The 18328-nt window shown below is 43.5% G+C and overlaps 1 protein-coding gene across 12 annotated transcripts in view; it reads left to right on the forward strand.

Moving 5' to 3' along the window:
- SEMA5A (semaphorin 5A) overlaps nucleotides 1-18328 on the forward strand; it is a 475859-nt gene that overhangs the window by 97978 nt on the left and 359553 nt on the right. Inside the window, exon 1 of one of the 12 annotated variants that reach the window (XM_087867984.1) lies at nucleotides 2636-3191. The exons of the other annotated variants lie outside the window; for them this stretch is intronic. The gene's annotated coding sequence lies outside the window, so the exon portion shown is untranslated. Of the gene's footprint in view, nucleotides 1-2635; nucleotides 3192-18328 lie in introns of those variants that run through there. 12 annotated transcript variants of the gene reach the window in all.

The following is an 18328-nucleotide window of genomic DNA, read 5'->3' on the forward strand; positions in this document are numbered from 1 at the left end:
TTCGTCCTGAAATGGACAACATGACTCATGGCCAAATGTAAAAAAAGAAAAGCTTTTTTACTCCCCCGCATGTGTAAACACTCTAAACCCAGCCGTGTTTATAGGAAGGTAAGGCACCATCTGGTTCACTGCCTAGTAGCCTAGTTCTTATTTTTATCACTGATTTATATTGAGAGGATGACAAATAGAACAGAATTAGATTTTTAGTTATACAACACACCCAAGGATTCTTGTAGTGTTAAGCCTTCTGTTGTCTCAAAAACATGAAAGAGGTCGTTAGGTGGGATGAGTCCCATCCTTGACCATCCTGGCCAACGCACTCGGAGCCGCCTCTTCCTTCTGCAGCCCTTGGTGCCCCCCTCTGACACTGATGACCCAACAGGTAGTTGGGACTAATTTCAGCTGGATTTAAAAGTCTTTTATTCTTCATGTCTTCAGAGAGATGGTAGTTTTGAAATGACTTCAGAGTCCTTGCTGGGCTTAAATCAGAAAACAACACTGTAGTCTGCCTTCCAAGTGGCCCGGATCACCCTAGCCCATGTAAAGCAGCAGCCTTGAGCTCGAGGTACAGAAAATAGATCAAGTCACAGAAGACCCAGAACTGACATAGACCAGCGCGCATATTGGATTGGTTTGCGTGGGTCTCTACTGATCTATTACTCTTACTGAATTGGAGAACATCTTTCATTTCTCTGTCCTGAATTGGAGAGTCTGTTTTATGGCTAGCAACTTCTAAAACCTGCTATCTGTTCTTTTTTTTTTTTTTTTTTTTTTTAAGGAGAATATTTTTCTGAGTGATTGAACCCACTGCCATTTTGTTAACAGCTCTTTGTGAATCCCGTGGTCAGCCCTTTTGCAGGGATAAGCAGTCCGCTTTTCTCCATGCTCTTGCAGCAGACCTTTGTCTGCCTTAGTTCAGCTTTGTTCTCGGGAAGGTTCTGGTGCCCCTTGTGGATTTGATCTGTGGCAGACATTTCCCCTTCCTGTGGAATGACCAAAGGACCAATCTACAAACCCAAGCCCTTCCTGTCTGCTTTCATAGGAGTTAAGTAACACAAGTAATTCGATAATTTTTTTAAAGTTAAATTTGATCTAAGAATTACATCTTGAATTGAAATTTAGAATTCAATATTGGCTGTCTTTTGTGTGGGCAAGTTTCTGCTTACAGGGTAGGTCTTATTGGTTGCGTTGTTCTGAATAAGTAGGAATCGAGAGACCACATTTTTCAAAAAGCCTCAGACACCCTTCTCTTTCCGAGTGGTGAGATTTTTAGTCTACAAAGGATGGATCAATTTAGCTGTCAAAATGAAAGCTGAGAGGCCAATTGCCCATGCAAATTAGCCACTTGTGCAAGCCCTTCAAAATCGCCTGCGTGAAAAGCGAGCCTGCCCTTTGAAAATTTGGCACATAGTGGCAGAAATAAAGTAGTCACTCTTCAGATATGGTGATGTCCTTAGAGAGCTGATTTTAGAAATTGCTCATTTTTTAAGCAACGGAGCAGTTGCTTAGTTTTTGTCCACTTGTTTGCTTTAATAAAGAAGTCTTTTTGGCCCCTCTCTTTTTCCTCCCTCTGTTCCCATGTATATAGGCGGCTCAGAACACATCTCACTGTCTGATGTGGGAGTTAAGGGATGGGAGGTGTTTTGCCCCAGCTTTATTCCAGTCGCTCAGAAGTTGTATTCATTCCAGGGTCAGCAGCTCCTACCAGCTTTCAGTGCGCAGCAAAGGATGAGTCTGCACGAATGGGAAACAATTGGGTGGCTTTCTTCCCAAATGTTGTGAGAATCAGTCAGCCCTCGGAGAAATGAAATCCCAGTTTCCGCCTTCCATTTTCTGTAGGCTTCAGCTGGGTTTAATATTGCCACACCAGCAGGTTTCACAGTGACTGCCACCTGTCCGAACTAGGGAGCGGTCTCGGTGGCTCTGGGTGTGAGAGCTCCAAGTACAAGTACATTTCTCTTTGTCTTTGGAGTTAACTTTCGGAAATGCCTGTTCATCTGTTCAGGGAGGTAGGGTTTGCCTCTGCTGGTGTCAGAGCCGGGTGATTGCATCATTAATGACCCAGATGTGAGGCCCTGTGTCCCCAGGTGAGGACACACTGTCCACGAAGCCACAACCATCACTGGGGCCGGGCTCCAGGTGTGCCTACTTCGGCCCCAAGACAGCCAGGAATTTAAGCAAGGGAAATTGTGACATCTGCACTTGTCTTCTGAAAATGCACTTGAGACGACTCTCCCAGAGACTCTTTCTTAACCAGTATTGATCAATACGTGGCATTATTTGTATGGAAAATAATTAACTGGTGACTAAAGAGATCATGTCTGATTTGGGGAAAGCTCTTCCAAAGGGTGAATTCCTTGAGCTCCCAGCCCTTCTGGGCCACACTGGCTTTCTTTCTTTCTTTCTTTCTTTTTTTTTTTTTTTAATAATTTTTATTTTGTTGTATTAGTCACCATATAGTACATCCCCAGTTTTTGATGCAATGTTCCGTGATTCATTGTTTGCGTATAACACCCAGTGCTCCATGCAATATGTGCCCTCCTTAATACCCATCACCGGCCTATCCCAATCCCCCCCCCCTCCCCCTGAAGCCCTCAGTTTGTTTCTCAGAGTCCATAGTCTCTCAAACCCGGATTGAAGTGTTTTTATTTTCCTCCCTGTGTATTTGTTATGTCGCACAAGTTTGTGTAAGATCTCTAGCTTTCGAAAGCCCCAGCTGTTGGCCCTGATGCGGAGCTTACTGAGATACTGCTGACTTCAGGCCGTTTGCAGTTGCAGAATTTGGCGGGGGAGCAGCACAGATATCCCGGGGCGACGGAACAGCTTTCAAAGAAGGCAAAAATCCTGAGTTGGGTCACTTTCTCATGCTGCTCTCAGCATTTCCAAATCATCATGTCCAGCAATGTTTGGAGTCGAGGTGGCGATATTGAACCGAATAGCAGACCTATCTTTAAAAAAAAGAAAAAAAAAAACCCCGAACTGTTAACCTTTGAGTCCTGAGTCTGTCTTGAATGTGAAGCAGTCAGCAGTCTTATATTTGGGGAGATCAGGACGAAGCTGCTTCCCCAGCCAGAGTCTGGCGCCAGCCGACATCAGCCTGGAGTTCGTCGGGACGGGGCTGACACACCTGGGATGGTGCTGGACAGGCCACCGCCGGCACCACAGACCTTCTCTGTCATCTCGTGCTTTCTGTGCGTTTGCTTTCGATCTTCACGTGGTTTTCCTGAGTGGTGGGAGCTTTGCTTAGGAGTGTGGGTGCAGCTGGGAACAGAGGTTCTGCCCTCCTCCCTCTTGCCAGGCGCCCAGGCTGCCTGCAGTGCTTACGTCCTTAAAAGTCTGCACCTTGTCAGAGCACCCGGGTATCTGCCCACTGCTTCTTGGGTGCTTGTCCCTCCCCTCCTCCTTTTCCCACGTGCCCCTCCCCCTCCTGCTGCCCCTGCCCCTGCGCCACTCTCCTCTCTGCCACATTTGCCTCCTCAAGTCCTCTTTCTCTGTTCTTGCTGCAGGCACCTTCTTTTCTTTTCTTTTCTTTTCTTTTCTTTTCTTTTCGTTTCGTTTCGTTTCGTTTCGTTTCGTTTCGTTTCGTTTCCCTTTCCCTTTCCCTTTCCCTTTCCCTTTCCCTTTCCCTTTCCCTTTCCTTTCCTTTCCTTAAATATTTTATTTATCTGAGAGAGAGAGCGAGTGAGCACAAGTGGTGGGGAGGGACAGAGGTAGAGGGAGAAGCAGGCTCCCCACAGAGCAGGGAGCCTGGTAAGGGACTCAGTCCCAGGACCTGGAGCCAAAGGCAGATAGACACTTAACCGACTGAGCCATCCAGGTGCCTCTCTCCTTTTCTTTTTTGAATGGCTGGGGGTTTCCAACCCCCCCCCCCCCCAGCCCACAGGAGCCTCCCTTCCCTTCCAGCAGTATCTTTCTTTACCCTAAATGCCTACTGTTGATTTCTCTGGTGGGGCAAACGTATTTGAAGTGGACGACGGAGATCGTCCGAGGTGACTTCATGCAAGAAGAGCGGACTTAGGGATAGTCTCAGAAGGGGGCACCATGTGTACAGAGTTGGCTGATTCTCTTCAACCCCCAACCACCTCTGCCTGTGGATTGTTCTTCCCAACCAAACCAGTGGCCTTGGACTGGTGAGCCAACAACAATAATATCCTTTCTTTAATTCGTACTTTAATTCCCAGTGAGAAAGTTCAGATTCTCATTGATTATGTTATTGTCTCATATCCAGAGACATTCATTTATCGAGTCCACACTCAGTTTCTAGACTCTTTCTGTACAAGTAATAATTTGTAACAGTGGGCTGTGATTTATAGTTATGTGGGTTTTTTGGGTGTATTTTTGTTTTTGTCTTTAGTATGTTAAAATCTTGAGTTCTCAATGGCAGCTGCTCCTGGCCTTTGGTTTCTCCCCTTCTTGTCTGTCCCTCTGCAGAGCTGCCATATTGATCGTCCTAAATACCGCTGTCATTCTGGTACTTCACTGAGCCTTCAATGACGCCCTTCCTTTGGATGCAATCTCATCTTTTTCTCATGATAGCATTCCCTAATTGCCTGCTTTTCTAAAGTCTAAGAGCTCCGTGGAGTGGCTCCTTTGAGCCTCCCCCCACTTGGCCACGCTTGGCAGTGGCCTGCCACTCCTGATGCCGCCCCTTCCTGCTCTTCAGCCTTGGGTTCCCACTGGAATCCATTCTCCTGATTACTTTCTTGTTTTTCCCCACAAATGTGAGTAGAGGACAGCTTTCTGTCCGTGGTCCTAACAGCCCCTCCAGTTCTGCTTTCCACTTTAGATGAGTTGCTTTGTTCCCCCGACCCCATTCAGTCTCCTGTATGTTGGCCCCACAGTTGGGGTTTCCGCAATTCTCCCCGTCCCAAGGGTGGTACCAGACATTCATGCTCCAACCCAGCATGGCTCTGGCCAAATGGCTCTTCGTTCCATCTAGGATTCTCGGGTATTCCTGCGTCATCCCCCACCGGCTTTGCCTGTAATACACCCCACGCAAACACACTTCATCATCTCTTTGAATATCCTACCTCTCCCTTAAATCCCAGATCACATTTCTCTTCTTCCGGGAAGCTCTCCTTGACTCTTCTGCCCGGAAGCAATCACCCTTTCCTCCAATTTCAGTTTTACAGAATTGTGTAGACCAATTCTAGAGTGTCTTGGATGAGCTCCTGAATAGTTCTTGCTTTGTCTTCTGACCGCCTACCACACATGGCCATGGGGCCGTATGGCAGTTAATTAACTGATTGACTGAAGACAAGATGTCTCTTAGTTGAGCCACATGACCACTGGTAAAATTCTTGCAAGTTGGGAAACCCTGGTCCAACAGTTTATAGGTTTTCTGAGCCTGTTGCTGGTGGGGTTTCTTTCCACATCTTTATGATGCTAGGTGGTCTCATCCATTTTCATTTTATTTCTTGTGATTTTACTGTGGTACAATTTCTAAATTGAGCTTTTAAGACTGGCCTGAAATTTTAATTTCTCTCATGTATCTGTAGGAGAAAGGCCACAGCTCAGCTGACCTTTGGTTTCTAGAAGAATGTTTAAATCTACATTTTTCCTCATTCTGAGTAGGTCGGGCTGGGAAGGTTGCATATTTTAGCAGAAAGCCACGTGCTGATGGGTACTTAGTAAGTTATAATTGATGTTTAAATTTTATTTATGCATTTCAATTAAGAGACAGTTTTAAGAGCCTGGGAAGGTGGCCACAGGGTGCAACTTCTAGGGAAGGTCTATTGTTTGTAAATCACAAAGGGCTGCTGCAGGGACGGCTGGGCACACGGCTGGGCACACACGTGTGCAGGGACGCTGGGCGCCTTTGGGTGTTGACGCAATGTTTTTCTGGAGTGAGGTTCTCACTGTGAATTCTGATGCAGAGGACTTAGGATGTTGTTTCTACTAAAGTGGATACTAAGCTAAAAGAAAAGAATAAGGATAATATGGAATTGAGTCAAATGGGGACATTTTTGTTTTAATAAAACATAAACCATTTCTTATTTAATGGGTAGTTAAATATCCATTTTAAAATATTCCGACCTCCAGCCCAAGGCAACCCTTTGGGGCTTTGTAGTTTCTTTACCTTTTGATTTTCTTCTCAGTTTTCTAGAAAATATGTCAGTGATTTATGGTTTACACATCAGGTAATCTATGACCTTAGTGGGGAGAAGGGGAGCGCTCAGCCGGAGGACCTGAAGGCGTCTTTGTGACTCTCACTGAGCTCTTATACAAGGTCACAGCCTTGTTGCTATGGCTTCTGCTCCTCAGTCTACACTGCTTGGCACACACGGGTGTCGTGTCCAGTGTGGTGTATTCCTTTAGAGGGTGGCACGCCATCCTCTTAAATGGTCGACCTTGCAGAGTAGAAGGTCCCAGTGCTCTTCGCTTGGCCATCATCAGGCACCAGGGCGGGAAAATGTCTTTTTCGCTCTTGATGTAAACACAGGCAGAGTAAGAACCTTTCAGGGTGTATCCCCCCCCAATCCTGCTGCGGGAAGGAGTTTCCGGTTGAAGCGTCCAGTTCTGAAGGGAGTCGTGTTGCTCGCCAAGCCATGTGAACTCTGTGTTGGGCATTCTGCCACGGGAGTGTTGCCTTCTCACAAGGAAGGGGCTCGATTTCGAAGTCAGAAAGTTACATGAGAACTAGGAAGATCGGTAGGAGAAGAAAGGGATAAAGAAAGGGGGGTAATCAGAAGGGGGAATGAACCATGACAGACTATGGACTCTGGGAAACAAACTGAGGGCTTCAGATGGGAGGGGGGTGGGGGAATGTGATAGACTGGTGATGGGTATTAAGGAGGGCACGTATTGCATGGTGCACTGGGTGTTATATGCAACTAATGAATCATGGAGCTTTACATCAAAAACCAGGGATGTACTGTATGGTGAGTAACATAATATAATAAAAAAATATTATTATAAAAAAAAAAAGAAAGTTGGATCAGGAACATCCGGCTGTCCGTGCTGCAGACCGTCCTTGCCTGGATTGCGCTGGGATGTCCTCTTCCTGCGCTAATTGTCTCTTGGAGTCAATGATTCTGAATTCTTAACAGTGTCCTTTTTGGCCTCTGAGCCTTTTGGCATTTAAGGGGATGGCCGTCCTCTGCAGGCATGACTCTTGGATGTCCTAGCTGGGGGACCGCATCCGCTAATTTATGACCACACTGAGGGAGGGGAGGAGGGCTTAGCCTCCAGGCCTCATTATCAGCCCTGTTTTAAATTTAATTCTGACATGTGTGAGGCTATAGAAATTGCCAGGTATTCCTGGCAGTAATGAGTGGGTCTGTCCAACTTTGTCACTTAAATCTTAGCTATGAACTAAACAAATACCAAGAAATTTTAGTGCTAATTTTAAAACAGATTGTAGGGCTCAAGAGAGGATGCTGGTGTATTCAAACATGCCGTTTTATAACGAAGTTCCAACTAGCATGTTTGTTGCCACACCCGAAGGAGATGTTATTGGTGGTGTGAGAAAGGAATTGGCCACTCCTAGGAATTTTTCCTGGGCTGAGTATGCCTTCTTACCTTGGGGAGAGCTCCCTTACTCCTCTTTTGGCCTCAAGGATTTGCATCTGCACCTCCTTCTGTCCAAAGGATGATGTCACGGGCTTTCAAAGACTCAGCTGGGACCACACTGGACTTGGCGATGCTTCAGTGTGTGTGTGCACCTGGGCCGTGCGAGCCTTCCTGGGCAATTCTGAATGTGTTGCTTTGGATTGCCCCCTTGCTTTCCATGAACTAACCAAAGGCACCTCATGGAGGCAGGGAGCCTCATGGAGAGACAGTGTCACTTAGCCACTGACTGCCCTCTGGCCTCTGAACCTGAGGACTTCCAAAGAGCTGATTTCAACAGATATAAAATTTTACAAACTTCCAGATGCTGTAATTCAGTTTATTTTCTGCAGGCAGATGGCCTTTAGATAATGACTAAAGTAGACAGTGTGGGAATCATTGCAGAGAGGAATAGCCAGAATGTTCCAGAATGTTCTGGGAAGTTCTTCTTCCCTTTTTCTCATCATCATTCTAGCTGCTACCCAAGTGTATGTGTCAGAAAAGGCAACATCAGTGTGTTCCTGCTTTATTGGAAGCCAGAAGCTGGGGAGTAGAAAGAAACTATGTGAACTGGGACAACAGAACACGCATGAGCCCTAAAAGGGCAGGATTTGAAGTAACAGGCATCCCTCACTACTAATGGACACATTTCTTTATGAATCAGAAAGGAAAAGTAACCATTTCTTCAGTTTCTGGCATACATGGTTCTAGCGAGGCTTCTGCCTTGCGGTAGTCTTTCTGTCACATTAGAGTATTAAGTTTTCAGGATTTTTATGCTAAATTGAAGATATTGGGGGCGATTAGTTGGTGGAATGAGATTACTTGATTTTAGTGAAGTGAATGCTTTTATGGTTTACAGTTCTTTTCCTAATAAAGTCTCACATTGTGCACCAAATAAATTAATGTGTGAATAAAAATACAAATTTAAATTTTTGGTATAGTTTATTCTATACCTTCTGCTTTTACTTCTTTTTTTCCAAATGCATTACTTAAGGTACAATATATACCCCCAAACGGGATGGAAGAGCCATCATAAAATGGGTAAATTCACACAACCAATCTACATTTGATGTTCAAAATGCTTAAAGTAATTCAGATGGGTTTGAAATGATGGTCCTATTGGTTGTTTGTATACGTTAACAGCATTTGAATTTTTCTTTTTCTTTTTCTGAAGAAGGAAGCCCATCGGTGCATGGGCTATCCTGTTGTGATTTCCAGGCTGTCCTGGGTCACTTTGCTCTAGGTCTTACACTGCTAAAATAGCTTGTTGGTTGTGCCGGGCCTTAACGGAAGTTTCTGGAATCAATGAGCAATGACCACAACCTCCTTTAAAATGGATTAAGGGGATCTGTTTTTTTCTTTTCTCCTTTGGAGTGCCGGCGTGTGAGTTGGGCTTGAGTGCCCAGGTGTTGTGGATCCTTAGTGTGATACATGATCCAGGAAACGCTCCCCCCTTTCCCTCCTTGGTAAGTCAGACACCTCAATGGGAAATGAAGACACCAACAGTTTTGTAGATTGAGACCCTGTGATAGCTGATGAGTAACCTTATCTCTGCTGTTAAAAATGGCACTGAATGAGCAAGTTTTCAGAGAGGAATGGAGCCACAGAGGGGTGAGGTAATCTGCTCACAATTTCCCAGGTAGTCAGAGGCAGAGCTGGGATTTGAACCCATGTTCTTAACTCTAACATAATACCACCTCATAGCGCGAGGGAATGCTTTCTGAGAATAAAGCAGACATGCTTTTTAATTTCTTCCCTTTTTGGAAAAAATGCCCTTAAAGAGAAGCTTACAGTGAATATTAAGAAATTCGTTTTTCAAACAACAATGTAAATCAGGAGATGGGAGACTTCTCTGAAAAGGGTGAGGTAGTCAGTATTTTAGGATTTGCTGGCCGTATAATCTGTTTCAGCAACTCAACTCAACCCTGTGTTTTGGCGTGAAAGCAGCCACGGACAATAGGTAAATGAGCAAATGTGCCTGTGTTCCAGCAAAACTTTATTTACAAAGAGGCAGTGGCAAGCTGGGCTGGATTTGGCCCGCAGGCTGGAGTTTACTGAGCCCTGATCTACACACTTACAGTGCTCAGATCTCCCAATGTGGAGAATGAGCATGTTTTAGTGGCCCGTAGGTATAAGTCCTTTCACAAAATCTGGCTTGGATGCTCAGAATTTAATCGTAAGTGACTTTTAATGAAGTCTATTGTAACTGCAAAAACCTGCTCTTTAGAGTTAAGTGCATCTCGTGTCCAATGCTTGACATAAGTCTGTCGGCCCCCAATGTATTAGCATAAGGCAGGTACCTAGACTGCAGCTTTGCTCAAAGTAGGCTTGATACACATTGTTCTTTCAGTGTATTTTGTTAGTCTAGAAAGTATAGCTCTTTTATGAAGTAAGTTCAGATAGCATTTCCTCTTTTGGTCTCTGTATAGTTTCTAAATGTGACATTTTTATTTTGTACCCTTAAACAGAGTATTGCTTATACTTATTAGGGCAAACATGCGATTATTTTGGACTGTCTGATAATTGTGTTGCTCAAAAGGGTTCTGGTATCAAATCTTCCTCTTTTATTTTGAGCGAAACCAAATGTTTGTGAGTCAAGTTTGAACAAGGTTGATGTACGTAAATCATGGGATAACATGGTGATGCGATCTCCTTTGGTTTTTGTGCTTAACTTTTTCTTACAAAAGGATACTTCTGACACCTGAAGGCCTATCTAACTACTGTACTGGTTATCACCTAAAAAGAAGGGTGAAGAGGGGCCTCCTGGGTGGTTCAGTCAGTTGAGCGTCCGACTCTTGATTTTGGCTCAGGTCATGATCTTGGGGTCGTGAGATCCAGCCCAGTGTGAGAGCCCACTTGGGATTGTCTCCGTCCCTCTCCCTCTCTCCCTTCCCCCAGTCTCATGCCAAGGGGAGGGTAGCTCATACTCCTTTTTTTTTTTTTTTTTTAAAGATTTTATTTATTTATTTGACAGAGAGAGACAGCCAGCGTGAGGGGGAACACAAGCAGGGGGAGTGGGAGAGGAAGAAGCAGGCTCTTAGTGGAGGAGCCTGATGTGGGGCTCGAACCCAGAACGCTGGGATCACGCCCTGAGCCGAAGGCAGATGCTCAACCGCTGTGCTACCCAGGCGCCCCTATACTCCTATACCTGGAGTCCAGTCCTCTTTCCAGCTTCTCCTAGCTCACACTATGGCCTACTTTGTGAAGAGGAGACATTTGGTGCGTAAAGTATACGCTTCATGAGGACCACTATTATCAAGCTTTCGTTTATTGGAGGTTGATTCATTAGGTCACAATAGCTGTGACTTACTATTTCAAAACCAAGTTTTCGTTTATTGGAGGTTGATTCATTAGGTCACAATAGCTGTGACTTACTATTTCAAAACCAAGCATTTTCGGTAAGATTGCCAACTGGCTTTGCCCAAGTATTGTAGATATTTGTGCTTCACCAGTAATGTGTTAGAGAGTCTCTTTTGCTAAAACCTCACTATCATGGAGCATCGTTAATTTTTTTTGTCTATTCCTTCATTTTGATATGTTCCATTGTTTACTCATTATGTTATTTGAATTTTTTTTTAATGCGATTTTTTTTTAAGAGGGAGAAAGCACATGTGAGCATGGGGGAGGGGCAGAGGGTGAGGGAGAGGATCTTAAGCAGTCTCCACGTTCAGCATGGAGTCAAACTCAGGGTCCCAACCCACAACCCCAAGGTCATGACCTGATCTCAAATCAAGAGTCAGATGCTCAACCTACTGAGCCACCCAGGTGCCCCTTAATTATGTGATAATTAACCATTAACTTTGAGAAAGGTGAGAGAGAGAGAGAGAGAGAGAGGGAACATACATGTGTAAGATAATTGTTTGTCTTTATTTTATACTTGTTTAGCTATTGAGATTCAGCACTTTTCTTATAAATTTTAACAATTTGTTTTTTTTTTAAATTTATTTTTTATTATGTTAGTCACCATACAGTACATCGTTAGTTCTTGATGCAGTGCTCCATGATTCATGGTTTGCGTATAACACCCAGTGCTCCATGCAATATGTGCCCTCCTTAATACCCAGCACCAGAATTTGTTTTTAAGAATATTAACTCTTTGTTGTTAATATTTCCCCACTTCATTTGCTTGTTGACTTTATCCTTTTAAATTTAAAGAAGTTTATTACAGTGTTGCCAGATATTTTTTTTCATAATGAAATCCATGCTTAGGAATTTAATAAAGATTTTCCTTTACTTTCTTCTGATATTATTACAAATATTCATCTCTGGAGTTCAGAGAACAGCTCAGTTATTTAAAAATAGATCCTGTTCTTTGTAATTTCTCTCATAGTTATAGTCCACCTTTCTTTTTCCTCACAAAAATCTACCCCACCCCCAGTTTTACTCTAATGAGGATGTTCAGACAATTAAGATATTTGTATGAATGAGGGATCTCAGCTGCACATTGCTTCATTCTACAAGTAGAAATCTAATTTATGGCCGGACAACTGAAATTGTTTCATTCTTTCATTAATCCCCTTGGTTAGGGAAAGGTTAAGTTTTGCATTTTGAGATGTCCTATAGCTTTTACCTATATTTTTTAACAACTGTGTGTCAGTACTTTTTATATAATAGAACTTAACCCATTATGCTGGATATGATTAAGTCATTATCACGGTGCTTTTCCTCTTATCTCATGTTTGTACCTAATCTGGTGTTTGCGTTAAATGTTATGAGGTGTGAGTGCAGGACAGAGACAGTGCTGGGGGAATCATGTATGTATTGGTTGATGTCCTCACTCGTTGAGTTTCGAGCACTCACCTAAAATATTAACTTAATTATGAATTATCATGTGCCTGAAACAGTGGTTTCCTAGTTTATACATTCCAGAAGAGAGAGAATTGACTAGATTTCTCTTTTTGATTTGGAGATTAACCTGGCTTTGAACAGATCTGACCACAGCTCAGGTCTCTAGCTTTACTTTTCTTGGTTTTCTAGATTTCTTGGCTGTAAAATCAGGAAAATGAAAGAACACCAGTGGAGAGCGGGAAGAGGCAATGAGACACTTGATTGGGTTTGTGGAGACAAAGAGACTAAAGGAAAATAGACATGCTCGCTGAGTTGCCCTCATGTTTCAGTTGGTGCTGCTGTGCTGATCGGAATTTTATTTCGTGATATTTTTGGTACATTTTTGTGTATATTACTGACATAGGTGCATTACTTGCTTAAACATGCTGAGTGGTTGTATTTTGGGATAAAGATTGAGCCTGTCATTATAATGTGAGAAATATTAAAGCTGTGGACTCCACTCCTTATTATTCCTGTCCTGTTGCCTCGTCAGCCTGATGGAAAATCTCCAGGAGGCTATCTGGAGAGGCTCTTGCAGGTCTGATTTGGCTGGTCACATGCACTTCACTCCTCATTTCCCAAGTTCACTGACAGGACAATTGTCTAACCGTCCACGTTAGAATGTGTCGAATTCCCATTATGGAGCTGGGGAAACCTTGCAGTCTCTCCTGTGTGGGATTTTGGCCCTTTTCCTCATTTGTTTAGGTGAGTGTCTGCCAAGTCTGTTTTGTTCTGGCTTTACGACCAGTATAAATATTTGTGAATCACAGATGGGTGGTCAACTTCAAAATCCATTTTCTTTCCTTCACTTCATGTTTGAGTCCGGCTGGTGACGGCGTACGTGTGCTGTTCATTCTCACACACCCATTAGAGGGGCAGATGTGTGTGGGGTTAATTGCTTGGATTTGAAGATTAACATGTGCTCGTAAGGCAGTGCCCCCTTGATTAAACCGTGCGTACGATCTTTTTTGGCAGAAATTTTCGTAAGGGCATAAAAAATGACCCTGTGTTTGGATTTTTGCATTTCATGGGACTTGGGGTTTTCCTGTGTTGTGGCCTCCAGATCAGAGTGCTGGAGAGGCTTCTCTAGCTGCAGGGCTGCAAACCTCATCAGTTCATGTTTTATCCACTGGAGCTTTTCATGTGGTTTTCATGTGTGTTTGTGTCTCTTGTAGCCTTCCAGGCCACAAAGGGATCAGAGTCATTTTGTTTCATTTGCTTTTGCTTACAGCTTGGATAGTAACCATTATTGGTTAAGCCGAAGCAGAGAAAGCAAAGGTTGGAAAGATGGCCAGGAGATTCTGGGAAGTAAATACCACCATATTTTCATATAAGGGTATCTAAGAAGAGTGAATGTTTCTAGCATTCAGAAATTAGGTGGGTACATCTACGTTTTTACCAAGCTTATATTATTTTTTTTGGATTGGGGGGGTGACTGCCTTGTCAGGGCTCAGAGGCCATGTGTCTTTTGAGAACTGTGTCTCCTCCTCCCACAGCAAGCCACCTCTCTGCCACGGGGATGGGTGGCAGGTGAGGCACCTTCTCAAGCTGGCCAGTCACCTGGTGGTCACACAGACTAAGTCTAGTTGAGGCCATGCCTCTAGCTTGGGCACCAATACTCCGTTCCTTCTCTCCTACTCAAAGATAGTACTTAAATTGTTCCTCCCTCTCTTTCCAGCATCATCCAGTTTTCATTTTCCCCTTTCTGCTGGATCTTTCCAACAGGAATGCAAATATTTACCATCTTAAAAAAAAAAATAACCTGTTGATTTTCATTTCCCCTCCAGCTACAACCCACATCTCCCCCCCCACCTTTTTTTTAAATGGAAAAACTCCTTAAAAGCACTTGCTTATATTTCTTGTCCCTAATTCCTGCGTTTGCATTTCCTCTTGAACTCACTTTGACTACCCGTCTCCCAACAGTACTGCCTCTTCAGGTCACTGGTTAGCGTCATGTTGCTGACCCAAGGAGTCACGGCTGCGTCAGCATCGCACTTGGCAGTCAGTCAGTCAGTCACTCAGCATTCCTATGCTCATCCCTCTCTCTTCTTTGAAGTGCTTTCTTCATCTGGTTTCAGGGCACGTTTCCTTGGTGTGATTCCTAAACATCTCTGGCTATTTCCTCTTAACCTCAGCTGCTCATCCCCTTGCCCACTAGAGTCCCTGAGCGTTCAGTACCTTGACCTTGCCTCTTTGCCCACCATCCCCACCATTTGCATAATTTCTGCCCTCCCCCCAGTGTAAGCTCCACGAGGGCAGAGATTTTTGCCTATTTTGATCACCGGTCCATCTCCAGGCATAGAGAAGAGCCCAAGAAGTAAAAAGCTATCAGTAATTATTTGTTGAATGGGTGGATTTATAGAGGTATGAATGGTTGGATGTTTGAGTGGGTGGATGGATGGATGGATGGATGGAAGGATGGATAGGTCTTTTGGGGATTTTCCAAACTGGGTGAGAAAAACCCTATTTCTAATTTGGGTACAGGCCTGGAAGTCTATGACCTTGTCTGCATGAGGAAGGAATGGGATTATTCCCCCTCTACTTCCAACTATAGTTGGTGTGTTCGGTATAATTTTCCCCATATTGTCTGGCAGGTGGATATTTGCTACTTCACCTTTTCTCAGTTCGCATGTCACCTCTCTGGACCTTTCTGTTCCCTCTCCATAACCAGATGAATAAAGTTGCACTCCCTCTGTGTCCCACAGTCCTGTGCATGTCCCCACAATGGCAATTTAAAGTGGGATTCGCTGTAGTATTTGTGGTGTACATGTAGTCTTTTCTTTTTTTTAAAGATTTTATTTATTTATTCGACAGAGAGACAGCCAGCGAGAGAGGGAACACAGCAGGGGGAGTGGGAGAGGAAGAAGCAGGCTCCTAGCGGAGGAGCCTGATGTGGGACTCGATCCCGGAACGCCGGGATCACGCCCTGAGCTGAAGGCAGACGCTTTAACGACTGCGCTACCCAGGCGCCCCATGTAGTCTTTTCTATTCAGACTGCAAAGCCTTTGGCTTGATTGCATTTCTCTTCCCAGTACTTAACACTCTGGCACACAATAAGCACTCATTATGTATGTGTTATTTAATGAAGTGATTTAGACTGAAATTTTGTAAAACATAACTTACTCTAATGGTCCTTAAGAGTGCAATAAAAATGTGCCTCTCTAGCCTTCTGATTGTGCTGCATTTAAGATGTTTATTTCATGATTTTACAATAATTAAATAATTAGATTTGCTGAAGCCATTATAGCCTGTCCCCAAATTGTCCAGCAGAGGCCTGAATAATCTAGTCTCGAGCCTTCTCAGTCGTCGTTGCCATCTTCCAGTAGAAGTGACCATTCTTCATAGTGTATCTTAGAGAGGATAGAGTGTGCAGTCCCTCTGAAGCCTCTTTCTCCCTAATGGTTGTCTATAAGACATGAGGATGGCTGAAGAGGAAGGTAACAGTAGTTAAACAGCACGTGGAAGGAGACCAGCGGCCCCTCCCCTGCATGGCAGGATCAGATGTCAGTTCCTTCCTGGCATTTACATTTCTTGAATTCAGCATTTGGACCTCCTGTCAGTGTCACGAATTTCATCAGTATCATCTTCAAGGAGTAGATATTCTTAAACGTAAAAATAGCACAGCACAGCATGACTGTCAGGTCATGGAGCTGAGCCAGGCTCAGAACCCTGAAGTCCTATTTCCCGTAAATTACTTATTGAAATGTACATGTTCAAAAAACAACAGTGATGTATCTTTATGGAGTCCCTGCCATGCTGGGAGCGCAAATCCGTGTCAGTTGAATGTGTATATATATTTGTAGAGAGATAGATGTAGATAAAGCCATAAATGTAGATAGATGTAGGTAGATAGACACAAAGATATAGATATAGATGGCCATAGATATAGATATAGACATGGATCTAGAGATGTAGATAATGATACATGGAGATATACATGTAGACATGTAGGCATATAGGTTTATATATACAGATATAGAGAGATCATGCTATTATTAAGACTCATGATGGCCACTAGGTCAGGATTGCAATTAATGAAATAAATGTCTACAACAGTGTGGTGAAGCCCAGCATTGTGGCTTAGCTTTGCATTTTTTGGTAAAGTAACTGAGGGCTGCTAAAGTATCCACGAAAACCACAGCTATGCCGCACCTTTTAAATAAATGATCTTTCATGAACTTGGTGCTATGAGCACATGTGAGTGTGTGGGTGCATGTACACACACACACACACACACACACACACACACACACACACACGTTTTTCACCAGACAGCATGGACAGTTGCCCACCTTTTTATCTGCCATCCCAGAATATGGAACTGTGCCCTGCTGCCATTGTGTTCACAGGGCACGCACACAGTAGGCACCAAACAAGAAGGAACAACAACTGTGAAGCGTGTGAATGACCACACAGTTCCTTGTATTAGTGTTCATTCTAAAGTATCTTCATTGAACCAAGCATCTTTTTAGTGGCAGGTCTAGTTCTTTTCTCCCAGATAACTATGACTTTTCTCTATTTTTCTGGAATGCTCTCCTCCTTAACTTAATTTGATACATAGTTATCTGCTAGCTTTCTCATTCCACTGCCATATTTTCTAGGAGCTGATTACATGTCTTTTCATAACTTTCTATTTTATGTACTATATTATGCTCTTCTAAGATTATTTCATAATCTAGGTGTAAAAAAGTTCTGTGCGAAGGTCTTAGAAGTTTCTTCTGGGATGTCATAGTAATTATGAATTATGATGTAGTAGCTTTGTTTTGTGATTGTAATGTTCAGTGTCTTGTATGTATTCTAGCTTTGACTCTCTTCTTTTCTTTTCTTTTCTTTTCTTTTCTTTTCTTTTCTTTTCCTTCTTGAGAGAGAGAGAAAGTGTGCCTGTGATCAGGGGTGGGAGGGGCAGAGGGAGAGAGAGAATCCCAAGCAGCCCCAAGGTGGGGCTCAACCCAAACCCCGAGATTATGACCTGAGCTGAAATCAAAAGTTGGACCTTTACTTGACTGAGCCCCCCCAAACACCCCACTGACTCTTGTTTTCTTACTCACAGTCTGTCTCTACGGCAGAGCATTTACAAAGTAATTTTTGTTTTTTTAAGCCAATCCTAAATGGTCAGATACACCTACAAGGAACATTTCTACCCACAGATGCCTGGTTTGTAGAGATCTGGTTGATTTGGAGTAGTTTTTTCTCCTTTGCCTGAGCCCAGGCCAGTTCCCCAGGTGTAGAAAATGCACAGGGCCAATATTCGTAGGTCACCTCCACCTATCTGCAGTGCTCACCCCTGTTTGGGTCTGAAGAAGGTCTTGGACCAGTTCACCAGTGGACGTCATTCAACAGTCCTGCCTAATGTAGCGATGACAGTACAAATTTAATAAAGATTCTGCAGTGTTTCATAGTATGATACATTATATAAGCCACTGGTAATAACCTGGTAGTAATTCATAATATGGCTCACATTACTTGAACACTCACTGTGTCCTAGGCACTGCTACAACTGCTTTACTTGTATTGTTTCATCTTCTCAACAACCATACAGAGCAGGTGCTAATGTTATCCCCAGTTGAGAAGTGAGAAAACTGAGGCATGGAGAAGTTGAGAAACTCGCCAGGGTCACGCAAAGGTCATCTGGATGGCTGAGCCCAGCAGATAACATGTACTTTCTTAATCCAGTATGTGTTTCACCCCCTTTATTTTGTAAAGGTCACCAAGGGAGCTCCCCTGGCCGAATATTATGGCCAAGAACTGTAAAGCAGTAGAACCCACTTATTTTAAATGCTGCAAACTAAAGCTACTATAGGTTTCTGCAAATAGTGTCTTGGTCTTATTTCGCTAAGCTAGCAGATATTTTGAGGGCTAGAACCCACTCTCACTGTGTAATTTTCTTGCAGAAAACACATGATTGGTGGTTAATCTCAAACAAAGATCCCTCATGGATAAACATCTGTATAAA

The sequence above is a fragment of the Ursus americanus genome, chromosome 15 (assembly GCF_024610735.1).
Source record: "Ursus americanus isolate L20-20 chromosome 15, mUrsAme1.1.p, whole genome shotgun sequence".
NCBI lineage: Eukaryota > Metazoa > Chordata > Mammalia > Carnivora > Ursidae > Ursus > Ursus americanus.